Source organism: Osmia bicornis, chromosome 1 (assembly GCF_907164935.1).
Source record: "Osmia bicornis bicornis chromosome 1, iOsmBic2.1, whole genome shotgun sequence".
NCBI lineage: Eukaryota > Metazoa > Arthropoda > Insecta > Hymenoptera > Megachilidae > Osmia > Osmia bicornis.
In genome coordinates, this window is record NC_060216.1 from 9,429,461 (window position 1) to 9,454,592 (window position 25,132).

The window sequence follows — 25,132 nt, forward strand, 5'->3', positions numbered from 1 at the left end:
AGATATCTTCTAAACTAATCTATTTTCGACCCACCTGTCTTCATACTTTCTTATAGAGAATTAAGAATATGCTTCGATTGGTGTATACCAAAGTACACAATTTCAATTAAAATATTAATTTAAATATTGATCGCAACGAGTATACTGTCAGTAACAGAAAAGGTGGTTCAGGGCTTGGAGTCCATTCATAATGGTGCGGCGGCATTTCCTTTGAGTACATTAGCGAGAAAATCACTCTGTACTTCTCTAGCATCACGAAACAGAATCTTCTTACCGCTAAATTGAAGCTTTCTCGGATTCTTGTACTATCGGTTATACAACCAGACGATTTTGTGTCGGTTATGTTTCGAGAAAAAACATTCCCGAGGGAAGGAGCGTGAACGACGGCAATGCGAATCAAAGGGATTGCACGAAAAGAGGAAACGTCGACAAGATCTCGGCTTTAATGAAAAAGAAATGCTCGAGGTCTCGTTCGTGTTTGTTGGCAAGATATCTGGGGAAAATATTACATGCGAAAAAGTACTCGTCTAGCGGAAGAGGAAACGCGGACTGACACAGGTAACAAATGTTCAAAGTAATCGTTCTGGGAATTGAGAGAACAACGTTATCGTTTTCGTTCTTTTAACATTCATGTAACGCCCGAGCTTTTTCTTGGTGGTCGACTTTTCGATTTAACGTGGGCGATACGTGATGCTCAAAGGTGAATTTATATGTCTACACATGGAATACTTTCAATTTTTAATATATTCACCTTTATACCAAATAAAAACCACAATTTTATTATCATTAAAAAACATCGCGATCTTTTAATATTAAAGCTGTTTGAACATTCGTAAAATAACAAGGATTTTATTTCTCAGTCTTTGATAGTCATTTTATTTTCCAGGTGCGTCGCTAACACCCCGGATTCTCCATTTTCTGGGTGTGTACATCATGGGCGTAATTCTGTCGTGCAGAGGAAATAAACCGTGGTGTTCTATCCACCATTTCCTACGTGTCTACATAATGCAACCCGTTACCGTAAAAGGATCTGATTTTTATTGATGCAGACGTGCTTGGGAAAAAGCGCATAAAGAAAGTTACAACCGACGAAGAAGCTACCTGCATAAAATATCTGTTTCATTTATTCAATTTATTTTTGCTTGATGTACTTACACGTATCCTCTAAAATTCGAATTATTCCAAACTTCTTCAGTTTCAATTAAAATGAATTTTGCCAGTAACGTTCATTAAAGAGGAACTTTGTTCGTTAGTACAGAGGCGTAAAGAGAAAAACATCTGTCGCCACGTTGGCAAACTTTGTATCCTGTAGAACACCCTTCAGTCTCTCGTTTAAACTTTCCTTTCCTCCCTACGCCTCGAACCACCGAGTATGGAAATGAGTCATTTTGCTCGACCGTCAACCATGTCCAAACAAGATTTGGTCACCATAACAAAAACTACCCTCTCTTTGAAAGTGGACCGTCATGGAAACTAACACTTGCACGATTGATCACCCATATAGGTCAACGTGAAATAGATTACAAACTGTTACTTAGGTACCAATAAAAAGATTAATTTTTTCGCTGCGAATTAACATTATGAAATAAAAAAATGTATATATAACACTACTGGGTCGAAGAATATTAAAACATTAATTTATCAACGGTGTGACATCATCAAGGTTGTTGGTAAATTATTTCCGTCGCTTTTAATAGCTCGTCGAAGTTCTGATGATTAAAAGCCGATTTTATCGCGACGATAATCAAAGCCAATTTATCATGGTATTTGCGTAGATTGATGGCAAAGCCGCTTTTAGATGACGCGAGTTAACCGAACCTGTATTTCGTGTAAAAATGTGACTAATTGAATGTTCGGTTTATATAATGGAAGAACATAAATAAACGATAAAAATAAACGGAAAGTTGAAAATATCGGACGAAAGTGATGAGAAACAAATTGGGGATTAAAATATCAACGTACAGAGTGAAATTCTATTAGGTAGAAATATTGGATTTAAACGTTCAATCAGAATTATTTCCTCGCACTTTTCTCTTCATAAAATTTTAATTCGCGGGTAAATATGGACGTTTGTACAATATTCTTTTTAAGCCGTTAAAACAAAAAACATTTATGTTTAACTAAAAAACAATTATTATTCTTTTGAACAGGATGTCAACCAGGGAAGGGTTGATTCTTCTCAAGTGTTGAAAAAGCGGTTTTGTTTATCAGGAAATTGAATTTGAAAATAAAGCTGAATACAAAATGATGTATTTTTGGAGAAAAACAGAGGACATAATGTAGGAACTTTGATTTTTATAATCAACTATGTGATGCGTATCAGATAAAGGTTACGGTCGAGAAAAATGGGAATGTATTTATTGAATTTTTAATGTAATCAAAACTTTGGATTAAATCAATTTCAATGTCTCGCAACTATAATCTCTACGGAAACATCAGAATACAGAAGTGCAGGTAAAAAATTTTTCTTGCTAGAAATATCAGGCTACAAATTACATTATGTTGTTACATATTTAATACCTAATGAACGAGACACGTAGATTTACGTTTTTGCACATACATATTTTGATTGCGCTGCCTTCAAACAAGTCCGGAAATGGAAAAAGATAGAGAAAAAACAACCCATTCGTTAAGTATTAAATGTCCGATTTTGAACACAATATTAAATATTTCAAGATGAAACTGATAAAAACGACTATCAAAGCCAGAAACGAGATACTTCAACAAAATTAATGGAATACAAGAACGGTGAAGCGATAGTCTACTATTATTTTGCTTATCTAGCTTCTAAGCGGTATTTCTCGACAGATATTTCATTATTCGGGCTAGAAATGATTACGCTTTGAGATTCCCAGTCTTGTGGCTGAGCAAACGTGCAAACTAAGATATATTGATCCGTCGTTAATTACTGCTCTGTTTCCGTGATCCCTCGATCTCGAGTAATCCATTCTCAAGGTTCACCCATCTTCGTTTGTCCCCGATTCAAGTCTGTGATTAAATATCTTGATATATTAAAAATTACTCGCGGGGACAATTAATGAAGTGTAATGAATGTCAACAATGCGACACTGGTTGTATGAGTAAAATTTCAGGGTGATTAATCCTTTGAGGGGCAGTGGTATGTAATGTGTCGTTAGTCACTCATAGGTAAATTACAAGCACGATGATTAAAACATGTTATTTCAACTAAAGGAATTATCAATGTCTTTGAAAATCAGGAAAAGTGACTCTGAAAAGTCATGAATCCAATACATAAAGAATACAATAGGTATTTGATGTTTTATTCTTAGATGTAATTTGTAATGGAAGAATGATAAAATGCAATGGAAATATGAATGAATATTATCGAGATTAATTGGCAGAAAAAATGAATGTCTTATTGTACTATAGAAGAATTATGTAGTGAACTGTTTGAAAGGTAAGGAATTGAAACGGAGAATGAATAAGAATAAAGATCAACAAAGATAATAGGAAACTTGGGTATTAACTTAAATGAAGGAACAATAAAGAAAATGGTCTCTTTCGTCATTTAGAAGTATTAGTATTGTGTAATCTAGTCTGAATTGTTGATGGGATATTACTTAGAGAGAGAGAGGAATAAAAAGAAGATTACGTAGAATTTCGAGAGTTCTGTTATCAATCTACTCGTCACAATTATTAAAACGAGGATTCTTAATGAAAATATATTTTAATTTTTGGAAATGAATTTTATTTTCAACTTTTATTTGATTTATCGATAACAAAAGTTATATGAAAATATATAATTATAAAATTATAACTCCCTATCAACTTGGCTAAGTTTATCGATTTGATCCCCGTTTCACATCAACATTGATTCAATTAATGTTCCTGTTTACCTAATAAAACTTTTATCTCCAGCAGCTATCGTGTGTCATTCGTATCTCACGTGACAGGAAACGCGTTAACTTAAATGATGCTCTCATGGAACAGTTTACTCAGCATCTTCGTTTTGTTGTTTTTCTTGCAACATAATTTTTCATAGTTTCTATATGTATCAGAACTTTGAAGATCAAAAGCATCGCATTCGATATGCTTATAATAGTGTGTAGCGTAAAAACCACAAGTCAAAGACTTAAATATTAAAGATATTAACATTCTATTCGCGTTTTCTCGAAGAATTTAATTACGAGATCGATGTTGCTCCATATAAAGTAACTTCTCTTCGGAAAGCTATTTAATAGAAGGGATCGATTGGTTACGTATTCGCGACGTGACTGAAAATCAAAATGTAGGATAAGAAAACTCTCGTGGAAAGAGATAACTATAGGAAGATACCATAAGATTATAGGATTTCTCTTCGGCCAGCGGAATATTATCGCCGTTGGATGCAATTCCTGTAGCCGATAAAATTGTAACACTAGAAAGTTCGTGTTCGGTGAATAATATTCGCAGAACAAGGTTCGCGAATCATTTCGAGACAATACAATTTGCATAAAATAAAATTTTACTTTAAGAGAAGAAAGTTTCTTCTAAGATGAGTTTCAATATCCTGATAAAATCATCTATTGCAGAACGAACTGGAGCAGAAGCTGAGGATTCCTGGATCTCAGAAGAAACTGAACTGTCTTTCGTTAATTAATCCGTTCTATTGAAACGATGAGCATAGCGTAAATAATAGCTTTTAATAAATGCAGTGACAGATTTTCATTGTTGATAATATACATAATTTTGCATATGTTACCAATACTATAGGGTTATCCGATTCAATTGTATATCAAGTATAATTCAATTTCATCAATAGCGACTGTGATTTTGTTGCTCAGCTCGTCAATAATCTTTGGATTAGTGGCGTAAACTTCACTTTCCACAAACCCCATAAAAAAAATCTAATGGTGTTAAATCATCTTCTTCGTGAAAAATTACTCGTTCGTAAAATTTGGTCAAACGTATCAAGCTCGCAACAAAAAAGCGGAGAAGGATCGTTGAATAATATTGTTTTTTATAATTAATGTCATAAAATAGACTTTGTATTAAAATAAAGTAACCATACAAAAATCAAATACTTAGCGTTTTATTTCAATTTGAAGATGAACACTCAATTTGGATAACCCTATATAATCATGGACTTTGATTTAAAAAATTTCCTTATAAGTATTCCTTTCGTTCTTCATAAAAAGTGAAAAGAATGTACGACTAAATTGATGACTGTGGTAAGAAAAAGGTGACATCGATTTGTAACTTTTGGAAAGTCGATTCAGTTTAGGTAATTTGTAGTCCTAAGAAGGGTCGAAGCACTTAACTTCCATTCACGTGTACGTGACAAGAAAAATATTTCCATGAAAAATAATGCTACCTTACAATGAAAAATATTCGATGTTTAACAGCACGAGGGTCGCATAAGGGGCGTGACAAGCGAAAATTTAGTTACATATAAATAAAAATATTTTGATAAGTTTATATTCTACATGTACCATTATAAAAAAAAATGCTAAATCTAATATGCTATTAATGTAATTAATTTTCATTTTGCAAAAGCGAAGCATTTTAAGTTCAATATCTGCGAAATTTCAAACATTTATAAACATTTCAGTTTATAGCTTACTTTTCTATATTTTCCTGCTTCTTGCTTGATCGAAAAGAGTATTTTAAGTAAGAGAAAAGAGGATAATTTGTTCGTCTGGATGGAAAGGGTGGATTCATTTGTAAGAGATTTCGGAAAGTACGATTTTATCTTCATCGGTAATCCAAAGATCGATAGTGGCTCGAATCGTTCTAACAACGTGCCACGAAAACGAACGAAGGAGAAAGAAATTTGCAATTGCAAGCTTAAGAAATCAAACGTCTTATTCTTACCATTCCATTTGTTATCAGTTGTAAAAGCAAACAAACGTGTACCTATCTCAATGCTGTTCGTTCGAGAAACAGGGAAATTAAGTTGAAGAAAAAGGTTACAGAGTAAGTTGCAGGCAATTGCTGAAAAAGTCACGTTCAAGAGAAGTTGCTTTCCAAAAAGATTTACGCGGAACAACGACCTAGTTACAGGGAAACTTGTAAACTAGCATCTGAGTGAACTTGTTTTGTAAACTACTTGTTCAGAAAATTCTTTTTCTATCTTGCTTTTTCTTTTGTGTAGTTTAACTTCAACGTCTGATTAACGGTCTTCAAAGTTGTAATTCTTAATTTCAAGCTTTCAATTTACTATTTTACATTATTTAAAATAATACTTTTCTATCGAACGAATCTAATTTTCAATAACCTTCATAGTATTCAAAGTGTCAGAAACTTGACAATAACGGATTGACGACGAAATAAGATGGAGCAATACAAATTTCATACGTGAATTGCACGCGTGGAGAAAGAAATTTTCAACGAAACGTTCAACTTTGAAATTGTGTTCACCTTTGTTCATCTCACAAATCCCACGTGTGTCGTAAAATAACTGCTACGTTTTCTTTATTTCCACCACAGTGCATTTCTCGCTGAGCAGGAAATTCCGAAATGATTCCTGAACTGTTTCGTGAAACGACGAACAAACGCGTTGATGATCAAAAATATTTAAAAATAAGCCGCAAGAAATGCAAGTGACACATTTATATTTGGTGAACTTGTAGAAAAGCTACTCCTACTCCGATTTCGATGATTTTTAAATATGTTGGAAAATTTAAATAAAAAAAGTTGCTTAAAGTCACGAATTTTACAACATATTTAAAAATCATCGAAATCGGAGGGGGAGTAGCTTTTCTACAAGTTCACTTTATATTTCTTTTTAAACATATAATATTCTTTTTATTTTAAGCATTCAACGCTCATTCAACTTTCAGAAAAAGCATTTTCGAAACACCAAGTCTCACGTGGGTGGAATGAGATTGTTTTCTTAGATTAATGTGTTTCGAGTTAGAGGTTTATCTTCGCCACTAGTGTTGGCCCAGTGCCTACATCTAAAGTGTCTTTCCACTTACCTATAGTCGTTTCTCTTGGAAACTCTACTGAGAACACCTGGGCAAACAATCGTTTACCTTAGGTGACACGCCTGTCACCGAAGTGCATCAATTGATTCATCCTCCAAACCGCACCGTAATAAGCTGTCACCTAGTGGAAATTAGATATTACCTGTTCGCGAGATGAATCGATAATTAACTAAAGTAAACGCTCTGCATTGCGATTCTTCTATGATTCAACTAGATTGGTTGTTCAATGTTCAGATGCTGAGATAAATGAAAAATAAACTTTGAATTTACTTTGGTGTAACCAGGACTTTTTTCTCGATCCACGATTTCTTCATTTCATCATATTAAACAGTATGCTTTCATGCCCGAAATGTCAATATGGCTACGAGAGGCAGGACATCGATCATGTATTATGGCAATGACCTCTGTTTGACGACCAGAGAAAAAACCTGATCAGTAAGCTACATAAATTGAACTTCTCTATCCTGAATCTTCCTCTATCATGTAATGTATTACTTCAAAACCCTACGACTGTCATATGTTACACCATACAATAGAACTACCGACGTTTAATGCACATTTATTTTTAACTTGAAAATAATGTAGAAAATTAAATAGATAAAGAATGAAACATAGTTAAACATACACATCCATTCTTTACCTCGACAATAGTCAACATACATTTTAACAAAAATACATCGATAAAATTGATAACTTAAAATAAGAAAATTGAAATCAGTCATTTTGATTGGTTTGGTAGTTCTAGTGTTAAAAGCTGCAACCTATCGATTTAATACAACGGCTTAATGAATCTTATTCAATCCATAAATCCATAACGATTCATGCACACTCTCATGCGTATGTATATCCGTCCATGTAAAATTCATGTAATGCAAAATAACTTCAATGGAAGTTGATACTGCCTAAATAAAAAAAAAAGTATGCTTTCAATTAATATTCGATATATCTGATTCGATGGAATTAGCTAATTAACGGATTTGACTAAAAGAGGTTATCTGTCCGACATGTGTGTATTCGTCGTATAAGAACTTAATTAATTGGAAGTCAAAAAGTGTCAACACGTTAAAAATACATATTCTCAAACAGTATACAATTATTGTATTTCTAACATTTAATCCGCTTTTGAATGTTCTGGAAACAATAATGCAATTTAGTTTGTCGTATTAGAGGATCAGTGTGAAATCCCCGTGTTCAAACACGATAGAAATAGAAGATGTTGGGAATAAAATGAAACTAAAATGCGGTTGAAATAACGGTTGAAGTGAAATTGAGAGAATGACTAATAAAATTAATAATCGAATTACATTCTGAATATACAGAGTGTTCAGTTCAATTTAGTTGCTCCAAGATTAAAATTTTAAATACTATGTCACCTATATCTAGGTCATATATGAATTTTCATAACGACCTGTCACGTATTTTAGTGGAAGCGATCTTAATTAACCAATAAATAATTAATTGGCTAATTAATATTAATATATTGGTTGCCATGATAATCATTGGTCTTAAATTTTGTATAATTAAATAATTAATAAAATAATAAATTAATAAAGAGAAAACGAACTTTGAGTAACGTTGGTATTATACTAATTATATAAGACTCTAATTGAAGAGCTTACATTTGAAGATTAACTTATCATATCCTTAATAATTACACTTTTAATATATGTATCTGGCTACATATGGTCTTCTCTACTGTGACAGTTGACGTGTTAATGAGCCAATAACTAATATTATAATTTTTTTAAATATTTATAAGCCTGTCCAATTGAAAGAACAAAATATCATACGAGGAATACACTACATTTATTGTCTCAATATTTTTTTGAGAAAGTAAACGTTTAAAACTCAAAGTGTTTACAAGTATAATTAAGTGATAAGGTAGTGTCTAGCTGTTCTTAGTAACGAAAAGGTTAATTAAAATTCGTCCAATCTATAATTCCACCTCGTAATTCATGGTTATCGATTTTGAAATTCCAAACTATTGAGTTTATTTGTGGGGGAGGTGATAGAAAGGTCACGAATTACCAGAATTAACCGATTGAAGAGAAACTCCGAAAACTACGAGGTTCAGCTATCTTACAGTTGCAGCTGACCTACCAATGAGATTAGAGTTGCAACTGACACTTAATGCCGTTGATATCAAAGCATGACAGTTTCAATATAGATTGCGTTTCGATGCAAACACGGGCTATTTCACAGGCTTTCATATAAATCCTAATGTTTCTTAATATTAACATTTATCATTAAATGTAATTTTATTTTTCCAACACCACTGTGACGGAATAGCGTAAGTATATGATATATTAAAAAATTTACTTTCAAGTTTAAAAATACGATACTTTTACCAATTAACATCTATCGTGATTCTGTGACTCTGTGTTTCACTAACTATTAAGCTCACTCGTGAAATAGCAATTACGTTCGCCGTATTACAAGCTTCACGGAGCACCATCCTAAACGATTAGCCGTTTACACCACATTAACAATAGTTACGATCGATCGTTAGAATTTACCACCTATGATTCCAGGAATCCTAAACTCATGCTTTCAAGTGGACCGACGAGTAATATGTACACAAATCAATGAGAGAGTTCAATGAAAACGTACAGTAATCAATAGGGAATCAAACAACACATGTCATCAGAAAAATCACGGACAATCAAACAGTTATGTTCTAACCGTGAATTGTCACGTTTCAACCTCGAGAGAGTTATGTTCATCCTTCGGTCAATATGTACCCGTCCGAACTGTTATATGTACGTTTCAATAAAGAATTGTCTACAGAGCTTGATTTTCACCTATTAACACAGTTTTATGATATAACCCATTACTTTTGAAAATGATAGTATAGAAAATAAGGATTATATAGTTTGGTATAACCGGATGTCGACGCTCGCAATACAATTTGCAATAATGCCTTCTCAACCTCTGGACTTGTTACCCTGTCGATGGCTCGCAAAATTCTGGGCCCCTAGGCCGAAAATCCTTCCCTCTAGCTAGGGACACCCTCACTCGCGCACATCGCACCCCGCTTCGCCCCTCTCGACACCGTCTATCGACTTTTCGGCGCCGACATCTACTACACCTTACCTTAAAGTTTAGGGTCTAAACAGTCACTCGCATTCACTCAGCTCTAAACTCGTCATTCACACTATGCACTCGTCCCACTCATGCTACCACCCAGTTCACGCACCTACACCACAATAGGTATTCCTATTATCTGTTGAATATTTAGCTGCTGAGAAAATTTTAATTTTATTTTATATTCTGTATTATTTTCATTTTTTAAATTTTACTCGTAAGTATTTCCTTAAACATTTCTCTTAATTCTGATATTTCTAAATATTTTCATAAATCACATTTTTAATTTTGTTATCACTAGGCATTGAGATAATTTGATATCCTTCTAATATCCAGAAAATATTCTAAAACTGAGATATCCAAGCAACGCCGAGTAATTCTGTTAAGAAATCTGTAAATTTATGTTTATCGTAGCCGGTTTTAATTTTCAGTAGTAAGGTGCAAAGATCTGAAGTTTCATCGATCCTCGACGTTAATAACGTCCGTGTTAACGGTTTAATCTGTTTTAAGACGATCGTGAATCTCTTCTGCTTTCCACTTAAAATGTAATCTAGCTACTTTAATGATTCATAATATTCTCGACGAGCTATTACGCTATGTCAGTTCCAGCGCGATGTTTATCCAGAGAATTTCAGGGGCCGCGTACGATATATCATCTCCAGGCAGGAGACAATGACAGCTTTGGGCAATAGCGTCGTACTGCGAAATAGATTGGTCATCGATTTGTTGTTTGTCGAGAAGAAAACGTATATAACCTTCACAATGAAATACATCTACGTGTACGCATTCACCTCAACGATTGATTTCCAATAAACGGACCGCTATTAAAGATTTTAACAGTATTAACGCATTTTCGTCTCTCCATGATTTCTGTATTTATTCGAATTACTTTTCTCAATAATAATAATTCATAACGATGCGTTCGTAATTAGCGATTTGAGCGACAGCGTTCGGATAACTACGAATTTCTATAATAAATGAATTAAATTCAATAATAATATTTTAGATAATGTTATTTATTTTGTATTTTGAAGGCAGTATAAGCCCATTTGCAGAAAGAAAATTATAGTGTTTATAAATAATACTGACTGCCCAGGGTGTCCGACTTATTCTACTTGTCTGACCACCCAGGGCGTTCGGCCTATTCTACTTATCATTGACCTATACTACTTGTCTGACTACCTCAGGTCTATTGTCCCTTACTACTTACAATTAAATATTCTCGAGTACTTCAAATGATATGAAATTTCAATAGTACTTTTATCAGTACAAGTAGTCATGAATTAGTTCGTCCGTGAACTTTTATTACGCTTTATTTTTGTAGAAATTTATGGTTAATTATATATTAAAGAAAGCAGATTTTAAAAAGCTCTTTTTTTAGTTCCTGTGAAATTAGCAGAATGAAACTGTCTGGTTCCTGCGTTCAACCCTTCAATTACGCTCAGAGAGTTAAATTGATTAAACGAAATTTTCATTTGATTCGATGCATACGGAGAAACCTGTGTAGGTTGCACGTGCACTTTCCTGATTCCCAACGCTAGGATTTTGCTTTACTATTCGTAATTACCAAGAAACTCTGTTTTACAAGTTGCTCTATATATCTTTAATGCTTTAATTGCCCCTGTGTACTGACTAAACGGAATCTGTAAGTCAAGCTGAACTGAATTACAAGTAGAAACATAAATTAACAACTCTTATGAACTGTTACTGCTCGATAAATATGATAATTTACCGAATATGTTTATTAGAAACGTTTTATTTACAATAATATTCGAATAGATGGACTTCCGTGTCGGTTTTCTTTAAAATAGGAACATGATCATTTTTAGTGACAATCAAGAAGTAAATCGATAAATCCCATATTATTCTCCGCCAATAGTCAATCATTTTGTTCGTCGATTGGAAAAAATGCTCATATTTATGCATGAGTTTTTACACGAGCATTCACGTGTAAAAAGACTAATGGGGATGATTCATTGAAAAAAAAAAAAAAAAAAAAAAAATGAAAAAGGGAAAAATAAGAGGAAAAAGAACAACTTTTATCACGTCGCTTACAGTGCTTACTGTTCTCCAATATCAGCGCGAATTCCCACTGTGTGTGACGCGTGTCAATCGAGAAAATTATTGTTTATTCATGGGTAACGCAAAAATCTCGAAATGTTGCCAGAGTGAACAGAAAAACTGATTGCATAACAGACCTTCGTTCTTTTGTTAAAGCAATTATTAAAAGGGGCCGTTTAAAATTGGGGGACCACTTGCTAATTTTGATCAAAATCAAACTTTTTTTACTTCTCTCTTTTTATAGATCTTCTATCTATGAAATGAATTATGGAAAATTAGATACTATTGTATTCTTAGAATAAGTTAAAATGATTGTAATTGAATTCAATTGAAAGAAATAAAAATTTTGTAATTACAGTAGGCTAACTTACAGCGAACAACTCGAAACTAAGTAAAAATAATAAATTATTAATCTACAAAATAATCATCTCCAAAAACCCATTTGGACATATGGATTGCAATTCTAGAAAAATAGAAAATCTTCAAAAGATGATTCGATGATCTTGAGAAACGTATCCGAACTACCACGGTAGAAAGAAAGTACGAAATTTAATGTCAAATAGAAATATTCACCGTTCATAAATTACAACCATTTTACACATTTTTCCATTTCTGTGCGCTCGATATCATCCGGCTTAACGAACCGTAATATTACATTAATTCAACTTTCCTTCAACGCTGTTTAAAATTGCATATCTTCGAATTATTTAAGTTTCACTTTGTTTCATTGTTGTCACTACGCCGACTATGATAAATGAATACAAGCGAAGATAATATTTGTAATTTGATCATTTCTAGATGGAAAATTCTCAGCAAGAAAATTGCCACTCAGCGTAAAATTCTGAAGTTTTCATTGACACGATTTAAACCGAATAAAAGTCGCAATTTTAAATTAAAGTAATTGGAGTTGTAAGTCCAAGTATAATTTCGAATAACAATATCTTCTTCCAGGGTTTATTCAATGAACTGATTTTGATTGGATCAATTGATAATGAAAAAGTATGTTCGATTTATTATTCATATCTACCAATACCTCTTTTCAATCTGCCTTTCCTGATTCAATCTTAAAATAAAGTGTTAAATAATCTCTCATAACATCACTTGCGAAAGGCCAAAATCGTTTGAGAGAACAATTCATAAGGACTCTAAACATTTTCGTACGTAATAGCTGAATTTGTCCTTCGCAATGCTCTAGCTCGCGATTACGATTATTTACATAGTACGCTCGATAAGCGATATTGATTCTTGTGAAAATTTTCCTCGGACGTGGTTTGCTATCGGAACATTGTCCCATTCGGTTGACTAACTCTTCCTTTCATCGACATTCAACGCTATATTACCACTGTTATATGCATTAGCGTTTCCATGAAATGATCGAGTGAAATGCTAAAAGAAAACCATCCCCTATAAAAATTTGAATTGACCGATTAGTTCCGACTTTTGAGGGCCATCTCAAGGGTAAATAGACAACAATATGGTTTCTGTTCCTCGATACTGTACAATTTTTGTCTACAACATTTTTTCGTATTTTGCACATGTTTTGAGATATTTTAGCATTTCGAGTTGAATTGGACAAACTGCATGCATGTTATGAGAAAAAATTGTAAAACATTTACACCTGACACGACCTCAATTAACTGGAAGAATGACAAACTTGTTAAACCGTTCACAATATATAACGAAACCGTGTAACATCGATAAAATGTTGCATGGTATCGTTAAAACTGGATTATCGTCAACTTTTTAATTACGACGAAACGCACAATAAATTGAGTGCAGTCGGAGCTTGTTAAATATATAGATAGCGAAGTGTTTAATGTATAATTTGTAAATTATTCGAAATTATTGAAGGACCCTTGATTGAGGAAATGTACAATTTATCGATGTAAATGAATTTTTAAATTAATGATCAAAAGCATCATAAAGTACTAATTGAAATTACTTTAAATTTCAGATACATTTTAATAATTTATAAATAAACATGTGATAACGCAAAGAAATTAAAAAGAATCTGAAAGAAAATACTACTTACATGTCGCCACTAGCTAAGAATCAAGGAAGGGTCATCCGTCTGACAGCGTCGGTCGTTGAAATGCGTACAAGTGAATGCTTCCTGACAGCTGCCAGGACTACTTGAAGGACGTCAACATCCTCGGTGGCCCCGAACGCGTATCAAGATATCTAATCAAAATAACGAAGTTCCAAGCTCTAATCAAATTCAACACAAAAATTTCATCGATGTTATTTAAATATGTCTATACAGTTATTTACGAAAATAAAGTCTGTTTTTTTGCTCGACCCATTCACAGTGGATCAATTGATCAATTGTTTAATAATAAAAATTCGTAATTGATTATTTACTTCGGTATCGAGAAGAAGATTAATCAAACGATTATTAACTAATAATTTTAGTGGTTTGTTATTATTCGCGAGAAATTTATCGATTGTTTCGACGGATTTACAGGACGTTCAATATATAAACGCTTGTTGCTCTTATCGTGGCGCGCTGAGAACTGAATGCCTTTCGATGCGATCGTCCGCGCGAGGACGAACGAAGGAAACCGAGTGAGCCTGCGTAGGACGAACCGAAGGACCGAACACGGATATCTACAAAGAGAAGAGGGGAAGGTGTTGTGTGCCAATTCGTGTAGGAAGAAAAGACCACAAACAGAAATGCTTTGATATATTTTTGCAAAAAAATAAAAAAAAAAAGATTCGATTAACGTATAACAAAGTTCAAAATTTTAATAAAATTGTTTTAAATGAAATTGTGTTACTAAAAAAAATAGTCGTTCATTGGTTGGCATCAATGGTATCCCCCATGACATTTTACCTTTATCAAGAAGGGCTTATCGGTTGCTATTTATCAGCGTGGAATAATTGAAGCGAATCAATCGGGCCCGGGGGTCCCTTTAACCGCGTAACGATAAGCACGAGTTATAAATTGTGCCCTCGGTAAGGATAATTGAGTTTTCTTCCGAACGACACGTGTAAAAGTTGCCTGCGTGTTTTATACCTTTCGGGTAATTGCTTTAATCATGTAGGGAAGTGTAATTCGATGGTTGTTATTTGTTTCATACCTTTTACTTTTATGCTGCGAAATTGGTAAACTTCGAAGAGGATAATAGGTAACTATTTATTTTGGAAAAATTTACTTAAAATATCTGTAATAATTTCTCTACTTTTTATGTTATTAAATCAATCAATTTAACTTCTGAGTGGCTCAAAGTTATTCAGCATAAATAACAAGAGGAAGTAAAACCTTCGAAACGAAAACAGACGCCTGGGATTGAAAGACGATGGAACTGTTACTGACATTCTGATAAAATGTCAATGGTATTATCTGCTCTAGGTAGCGACATTAAAATTTCATCAAAATCCCTTTGTTCTACGAGAAAAGCTCTAACGGAGTTCTAATGTAGCCTATCAAAGAAGCAGGTGAGAAATTTAATAACAATAAACGTGCTTGAAACGCCAATATAGTGAAAACTAAGTACACCAGTATTTAATTAAGAAAGTATTTCGAATTTCACGATATTACTGGCCGTCCTTTTGTGTTATGAAATTTTAAACGATATCCACAAAGGCTAGCGTAAACTAAATGACACAATCAAGTCCCTTGATGTAATACTTCATCTTCACGTTGAAGAAAAAAGCTCTCGATAACGCTAAATTATTTTGCAATATTTTTTATAATATTAAATCTTTCTGATATTTTAGAACAACTCTGTTTTATGTGACCAAAATGCCCACCCTTGTTTTATGCAATATTTTCCTTTTACGGTACTTAGTTTATTTTGTACGATATATTCTACAGATTCTACATATTCAACATGTGTTGTCGTAAACTCTTACATGCGGTTCAAGATTTGCATACGTTTTATCCACCTTTTTTATTCCATAAATGCATAAGTACCTGTAGTCTAGTAACTGAGGACTTGGATCGAAAAATAGAAGATGAACTCTTATTGCTCTTAAATAAATCAATACTGTGAAAATTTTCCATATTCGTGTTTCATAATATTCTGTATGTTATTTACACAAAGAGAATCAGAAAATAATATTTCATGCAAATATCCATAAATTATATTTTGATTCATCAAGCGAGGATATTCAAACAGCATTGCGTTTGAAGTTTTAAATGCTCGAAATTATATTATAAAAATATTATTTACATAAAATAAAATCTTCCTAAACTGCACAACATACAAGATCTTGTATCCGATCTTTTTAGAAAAGAAATTCATGAAAGTAAAGATAAAAATCTGATGCAAACAGGAGAAGGTAGTAACGAAAGTCGAGTTGGGGTGGAAAAAGGTATTATATAGGACGAAGAAACCTTGCGTATATCCATCTCGAAAGCATGGAGAAACTATTGTAATAGATATCCTTGGGATAAAGTTCCTCAAGGAAGCTTTCCATGTTTTACGCGGCTTCTTTCATAATGGGAAACCAGAGGAGAAAAATTTAATACGAGTAACTCTTGAAAGAGCGATTAACGTTGTTATTTTGCATACATACCTAAGTACTTACATGGTATTAGTACACTTGTCATTCTGCATTTATAAATTTGATAGCATAATTTTCCTATAACTGAACATTAGACTCTAATCTATGAATTTAATTTAATCCTTCTCTATAGTTTGCGAGAAACTAAATGAGATAAGCAATAATTTTCTGCGAGTGAATTTGATTTACCCACCGAGAATTGTGAATCATCGGATCGTACATTCTCTGCATCATAGATGGTGTTTGATACAGTCAACAGAATTACGTTCCTTCTTGAATGCCGTGACCGTTTTAATAAACATCACGTGCCCACAGTGGATCGTAATAGACTGAATCCTGATAGTATTATCTCATAAAGTCATTCAACACTTTTAATCGTGTATCACATCTATCTGCAATTATAGCTCATTGCTAGGTTAGTGAACTTATTGTTGGTAAACTAAGGTGAACTGATTGTAATTCTCTTCTTCATTGATGTTATTGTATCGACCGTCATGATTGTATTTGTGTTCACTTGGACACAAAGGAATATTTAGAAGCCAATGTTATGAATAGATACAAAGACTTTTGTTACCATACGTATATCGTAATTCTAAGTCATTTAGTGTTAACTTTAGTCTATATTTTTCTATTAAACGGGATCGAGTTGAATTCTTAGTGAGATTTATTGCTATCATTAAATTGTTGGCCGGATTAATGAAAGTAGCCAAAACCTAATACAAATCAATTGAAATCAAGGTCGAACTAAATACAAATTAACTGATCTCAAATTTAAGCTCGATATAATCTTCTGAATAATGAAATTAATTAACCCAGATAGCACAGAAACATCGTTAAAACATTCTAAGGATATCTGTTCGAGATGTTGAGGATGTCTTACAGATATCTGATAAGTCCCGTGCATGCCTGAAATATGTCCTATAAACATTGTTCTATGTTACGAAACGTTTGTTTCGTACATATTTAAGACGTGAATTTCAGACGTTTTTACGACGTCTTATCCCGGATGTCTTTAAGACATTTGTGTGCTATCTGGAAGCTATTAAGAAAAATGTAAAGAAATACTTAAAATATTTGTTCATTTTAGTACTGAAAAATGCCAGACAAATTTGATAACGAGAGAGAACGTTGTGACAAGTGTGGAGTTGTATTAACTCGGAACCATATCTGCGTGAAGTGGGCAAGGGATCGAAATGAGAAGCCTCGTCGTAGACGTAGTAAACGTTCTCCGCGTAAAGGAGAACAACCGGAAAATAAATCATATAAGTTTAAGTCCATTGAAACACAAACAGACGCAGTTGCAAATTCATGTGTGTCTGTTGCAACGCAGACGGAAAGCACTGGTGATGAAAATGAAGATGATACAATCAAAGAATTTACTAAAATGATGAAAGAAAAAATGGTGTCTCAAAAAAAAATATTACAGGATTTAAACCAAATTTGTTCAAAGTTAAAATTATCGTAATTAGTGGAAGGCCCCGTGCTATGCATATCAGTAATCAGTTAAAATATAAATCAGTTAAGATATAAATTTGACTTTGCCCACCATCCACCCCAAGCTCCAATTCCATGATATTAAACCAAATGAAACTTTTAATTAAAAACTTCGTTGTAAACTACATTGTGTTGTAAAAATGCATCAATTTGATTTGTTGGAAAATTTGTTGCGCAGGATCCGCGATTATCTCATGAAAACCTTGACCTCCTGCGCAGTCCTAAACCGTAAGAGATAGACATGAGCAGTAAATTTTTACAGAGAAAGTAATCAAAGAAAAAGCAGCTGCAGCACTTTCAATGATGACGTAATTGGTTTTTATGTATCCCTTAAAAAGTGTCCCTCACTTTCAAAAATGCATCAATTTGATTTGTTAGATAATTTGTTGCGCAGGATCCGCTATTATCTTATGGAAACGTTGACCCTTGCACAGCTCTAACTCGTAAGAGATAGACATGCGCAGTAAATTTTTACAAAGAAAGTAATCAAAGAAAAAGTAGTCGAAGCACCTACAATGATGACGTAATTAGTTTTTATGTATCCCTTAAAAAGTGTCCCTTAATAAGGGTTTTACTATACTATCATTGTAAGAGTACACATATAATATTTTTCTGCCTTGTTTTCGATCATGCGTACAACGTTTCATTGTCAGCGTCACTCACGGACATGTTTCTGCGTTATATGATGATGATATGATGCGTTATAATATGATACTTTTGATTTTAATTCCGATCACTAAGAGCGCTGTGGTGCAAGTCTGAACTGATATGGTAGGATATGATCCACAAACGATAAGGAAACTTTAAAGCAACTCGAAATGTGTGATAAAAAATATTCCTTGAAAGGTTTATACAAGTTTTCCCGGTTATCAATCGATGTCGCAAGCAGTACTGATTTCAGATCCCGCGTTGATATAAAATTAGAAAAAATAACTCAGGTTTTAGTCATTTTATCAATCACGCTTGACAAAAAAATGCACACTTGAGAATAAAACGATGAATGATCGAAAAAATTTCGAATTTTTATTTCAATCGAATATAAAATATAAAAATTTTCTCTTCGTATGTAAAATGAATAAAAAAGAAATAGAATAGCGCGACACACGAAGCACTAGTCACCGATCATGAATAACAAAAGGTGTTCATTCATCTTCTACTCAGTCAGACACCATCGAGGTCCATTGTCAGGTGAACAAAAGGTAGTCAAATTTTCCCGAAATATTCTCCTTCAAATAAAATCATTTTCTATTGTTCGATTCATCGATTCGCATGCAAATGCAATACAAAAGTACATTATAAAGGCTGAATTTTATTATACGAGTAAAACATAACACACCTTTCGATACACCCTAGTAAATTAACGGTTCACGACATAAATAATGGATTATGTGAAATTATATATTGTCATAAATACCAGTAATTGTTGGAATTATATTTGTTATATAATACGTAGCGAGCGTCGAGTGTATGTGAAATTTAATTAGATCCTGTAATGAATTGATACTATCACCCGGTCTCATTGTTATAGTTTTAATTGAAACCGGGTTAGATTTGTCGCTATTAAAGGAACTCGTTTGTTGCAACACGGATTTATCGTCGGATAAAACGTTGAACGGCACGAATCAAACCAGTAGATTCCTGAAATCACCGTGACGATGCACTAGTTCAGAGTTTTTCAATTTCGATATGCGTGCTGAATAAAGCACTTTTTATTGCGACCTTTATCGGATTTTTCTCTCGATTTAACTGTATACTGGGAGCGAGCATGATCCCTGAGTTTCGAACGGGAAATACCGTAGTCTTTGTTTCAAATTCTGACTCAAATGTTCAGACGTGTCTTTTATCTGCGTAACGAAGATCAAAGATTACGTTGTTCGATCAGCCATTTGAATTTGCAAATTCGATAGAAATCTCTTATAGAATTTTTCTGTGAAAATCGTCTTTTGTCAGCTCCTAGATGTTGATAAATTTACTTTTGAAAACAAATGCAATCTTTCAAGTTGCAAATGTTTAATAATGAAATTTTAAGATTTATAAAAATGCACAATACAGGACTGTTCATTGCGTAGTCCTTTGAATCGTTGGTGCGATTAGCGATCGAAATCGATAAGGGTCGGCAAGATTGCGTCTAAAGGGGTGACTGAGCAAAACGATAGAAGGAGAGGGTGTACAGTTTGAAACGAAGTCTGTCTCCGGGGGGGTTACAGGTGGTTGCTCCTGGAAGAAAGAATCGAGAGTGAAAAAAAGCACTTCGAAGGAGGGAAAAAGGGAAAAGGAGAACTGTGCACGAAATTTGCGTAATTTGATTACCAGCTGAGGTTTGTTTCACGTAAGTTGAATAATGAAGTACAGAATAATCGCGGCAACTCGAGAAGCATCGTTCATTGTAAAGTATTAGATCGTTACAGATGAAATGAATGACTCACTTACTTTCCACTGTCAATCTCGATAGCTCCATTAAAAATATTAATCAAAATGTACTACAATAAACTATATTTTTAAAAGATACGAATTATTTATAACTACTAATTTTTATGATTAATTAATTATCGAAACTTATTTGAATTCAATTATACTGCCACTTTCATTGTTTTATAATTCGTGTGAAAAAACGAATAATTGTCATTGATTAGGCAATTATATTATATGTATTATTATAGAAACATGATACATTATATCGCTTCATGAACGGAAACACTTAGAACCATTAGTCGCAATGCAATCCTCAAATGGTCATGAACTAATACTCCTATCGAACATTTACTAAACAACGTTCATAGAGAAGGCTCTCCAATCAACTTGACATCCTATCGATGACGAGTGACCCATTATGCGACACCTTCATCTCGCATTAGCTTAGATTTCAACAATTTGAACCAAGAATAGATATCAGGGCAATTTCTCGGAATATGATACATACATTGAAACTCAAATAAATCAGAACATTAACGTGATATTCCGCATTAAAAATTAAAATGTTAAAAATCCCAAGGGAGGTATTAAAATTATTGAAAATTTTAGTTTGCGATCAATTTTACCATTCAAATAAAAATAAAGAAGCCCCATTTTCATAATAAACGACTCCTTTAAACATCTGCGGAAGTATCAAAGTGGCAGTGACTTAAAGCAGTATTTGTCATCGCACCCCTGTTTGTATTTACAATGTCCGTTCCCAATTTAAACAAACTTTAACGAGCGCATAAATCAGGGCTCGATTAACTCTTCAATCACCATTGATTCGTCAACATTAAAGAGTAACGAAAACAGTCGCGACATCAAAGGGAAAGCCAATAAAAACACCCCGTTCCGCTTCTCCTCTAAGATTCCAAAATTAAATCATCCGTCGACTAAAATCAACTCCGTTGAAAATTAATTAACGAAGCTATTTACGAGGCCAAGAAAAGGCAGTCAAAAAAAGGAGAAGTATTTCTTCTCGGTTGAAATGAAGAATTCGTGAGAGCAAACAGCGACCGCGAGGTTGAAATTAAACTTGGCGAATCTAAACCGTGCCAGCACGAGGATCCGGAGAATGCGAGAACTTAACCGCGCGCGCCACCCCGTAGATAAGAGCAGCGTTCGATGGTCGGAGCGAGGGTGGTCGGAGGGGTGGGTGAGCTTTTGCAAGCTCGTGGCGCCACTTGCGTGCGGCCACCCCTCGGCTTCAGGGGGAGGATAGTTGCAAGCCTCGATTCTAGGCTTCAGTCAGTCGTGCGAGGAGCGAGACTCGCCGAGGGTCGAAGACTCGTTGCGACCCGTCAATCTAACCCCTTTTTCGCGGTGAATCTTCCCTCGAGACAGCCTCCGACTTGTTTATCATTCCGTCGCGTAACCCCAGCAAGAAGCGTGTGAGACGAAATATGTTGCCACCACTGTTAAGGAAGAATAACGTTGGACCGATCGAACTGTACACGAGATAATCGTCGTGAAAGGGGTGGATGAGTACCGGCACCCTGACCAGTGATTTCGACGGTGATTAGCAGCTTAATTGATCAGGTGCGGTATACATACTTCGCTAGGATATTCGGCTGCGGTTGCATATCTAGCACAAACCCTTATTTCTCTCTCTCTCTCTTTCTCTCTCTCTCTCTTTCACCTTCGCGCTGGTCCTCCTAGTTTCCTCTTTTTTTTCGTATCGATGTCCTCTTTCTACATCGTACAACCCTCTCTTTCGCCGTGGCTACAACCCTTCCCTCTCTCTATCTCTTTCTCTCTTTCTCTCTCTTTCACCCTATTTCGCCCCTTTTTTCCTGGCCTTCTCCGTCTTCCGACCTCTCGGCTGATTAACCGTGAAATGGGCTGATTACGAACGCGACGACACGCGAACATACGTAAATGCGCATACATTTTAACGACACTGGATGGAAAAGGAGGTGCAACCTGACCTCGTGGTGAATATTCTTCTTTTCGGTCGGTAAGAGCGCCCAAATGAGGCTTTCTAGGATGTTTTCTTTCCTTTTTTTTTTTATCTCCTTTCAACCACCGCCGTTCGAACGTGACTATTCTGACTTCGACTTCCGTGACGTGATTACGATTGTTTTTTTTTTCTATTTCTTCTTCGTGGAAGATTCGCTGTGTAAATGTTCCAGGAGACTGACTACGGGTAACTTAATAAAATTTGAAAAATATGCTTCGTAAAATTTTCACGAAATGTTTAACATGCATCCCGAGGTCGAGCGGAATATGGAAGCAGAGATTTTTCATGGAAGAAATGTTTTACAATTTTGCTTCGAACAGCAAAGTTCCGAGTGTTTTAAGCAAATTACAACGTATCGTGCAACGATCCGATGTAACCGTTTCCCCGAGAGCATAAATGTCATAGTGAATGTAATTTCTGAGAACGAAGTTCAAGGTAAACATTAATAAGGTTAATGTATGTATTCATTCGGTGCTTCGAGGTGGTGTCACGCTTTCGAGCAAATCGTTCTTTTGTCTTTTACGTCTTACTTTTATTTATGTATTTTCTTAAAAAATATTCGTAAAAGATTAACGTTTCGTAACACGATCGACGTGCTTGCAAGGTTGATAATTAAAAAATTTAATCACGATAGAACGACATCGTGGGGTAGATGAATATTTCTCTAAAATTAAAATCCAGTCGTAACTTATTTACCTTCAGATCGAATTAATCGCTGAAAAATGTCAGTAATTTTACTTGGAAGGACGGTCAGGTTTTGATCCTCTTTACCTTCGCCAGACCGCGTCTCTAATCAATCCTTTTCCAGATTCCTTCCATCTCGTAGTTTCATTTCCATCTTGGCACCGTTCAAAATCTCTTCTATCTCGATCAATGAACTTGGTAACCGAGAGCCGAAAGGTAAGCACACGTCTTATGGAGTTTATGGCCCAGTGAGAGCGAATAGAATCGATATTTCAAGAAAAAAAAGGAACGTACATAAAAAATTTCTCCACTTAAAGCTACCACGTTGTAACAGCATATTATGCATTCTCCTCTTTAATTAGAATGCAGTATTTTTAGAATAAAATTTTCCGAATATTTAAACAAAGAAATTCGATCAATTTACACTCTCACTGAAATTCTTCTAAATTCGCTCAAAGGAGGAAATTTATTAAATTCATTTGATATCAGTTTTAATATCCTTCTACACCATTTATTCACTAGTTCAAGCGTAATTAACCCGAATAAGAGTACAAACTACACAAATACATTGTTCCAACAATTAAAAGCATCGTACGCTGGTATTAGTGGAATTAGTAGCACGCTACGCGGAACAGTTATACTAAAATTGCGATTTAAAATTATCCCCTTTCTACGTAATCCAAACAATTGCATCCGAGGAAAAGTTATCGTATATTTAATTTTCCAATGCTTTGCTGAAGCAACTGTAAAACTTTTCCCGAGTTTATAGACTTGGTAGTTACAGATCGATCAGTTGAATTCATACTCTACAAATAATGAGTTTTACAAGCAATTTCACATCTGTAACAAATTATACCACATGGAATCACTTTGTTAAAATGTGGATTTTCCTACTTTTTCCATCAAACTCTCGAAACGTAATTTTAACCAATTGATTGGAAATGTGTTAAATACGACAGCATGGATGTAATTTAGGCGTACTTTTTCGTTCATTCAAATTTCGAATTCAATCGGGCGTAGCGTAAAAATGATTCTCACGATTTGAAAACCACTTTTTTTGTTTCGCCTGTCTGGCTCGTGTACACACGCGTCAGGTGGATCAGCGAACGTTTGAGCTGAAGGGTCGTTTGAACTCGATATCTCGTCAGCATGAGTACATCGCTGTCGAGCCACGACCTAAATGATTTTAAAAAGAAGAAAATCCGACTCATCCTGAGAGAACGCCGAATGACGTCTCGCACAGCTGGTTTTCACGTGCACGAGCAATTCACAAAAGAAGAGAAATGCAAGGCCGCGTCTCGTGTCGCTGGGAATTGCGAAATATCGACGAAAAATAAAAAAAAAAATACTGCCCTCCAGTCCGAGACACCCCCTACGCCAGATTTTCTCCACTCGAACTTCCCTAATTGCTTTGTTAACGTCATCGAATCACCTGTCATTTTCAAAAATATTTCTAAAATATGTCAGAAAATTTAAATATTAATATTTATCAGAATTAGTTTTAATAATTATCTAATTATTTCACTTAAGTGAAAAATTTTTGCCGCATTTTTTAAAAATATTTTTCTATCCCCTTAGGATATTTAACGCATCCTATGATCCTCTTAACGCAAGAGATAGAATGAAAGAATTTTTCTTCCTCAATTTACTTCAACCTTATATAAGATCCTTTACGTACAACGAGAATCAATCTCACGTGGATCCGGTACCTTTCAACAAAAGAGAGAAAAAAAAACATTCATCTTCTTCGGGAAGAGAATCAGCGAAGCTAATCTTCTGTTTTGAAACGAACCTTCAAGCACAGATCCCCACGGCTCATTAAAGTTCCAAACTTCTTACGTATATAACGCCATTACTCATGCTCTGGTGAATTCTATTCTTCTCTGTTTCGAATAACAACGTGCGTTCTATAGACGTACAAAAATCTCGCATAGAAAAGTTCAGTTAAAATTAACGT

The 25,132-nt window shown here is 34.4% G+C and overlaps 2 protein-coding genes across 7 annotated transcripts in view; one reads left to right on the forward strand and one right to left on the reverse strand.

Annotated features, from left to right (window-relative positions):
• The window catches only part of LOC114882892 (synaptotagmin-5), a 111,694-nt gene that overhangs the window by 36,144 nt on the left and 50,418 nt on the right, over positions 1–25,132 (reverse strand). For 3 of the 6 annotated variants that reach the window (XM_029200059.2, XM_029200055.2, XM_029200056.2), the window contains exon 3: positions 14,107–14,255. The exons of 2 other annotated variants lie outside the window; for them this stretch is intronic. The gene's annotated coding sequence lies outside the window, so the exon portion shown is untranslated. Of the gene's footprint in view, positions 1–14,106; positions 14,256–14,435; positions 14,559–25,132 lie in introns of those variants that run through there. One more of the 6 variants, XM_029200057.2, reaches the window with a different exon arrangement.
• LOC114882891 overlaps positions 21,801–25,132 on the forward strand; it is a 52,545-nt gene continuing 49,213 nt past the window's right edge. The window contains exon 1 of the mRNA XM_029200054.2: positions 21,801–22,070. The gene's annotated coding sequence lies outside the window, so the exon portion shown is untranslated. The remainder of the gene's footprint in view (positions 22,071–25,132) is intronic.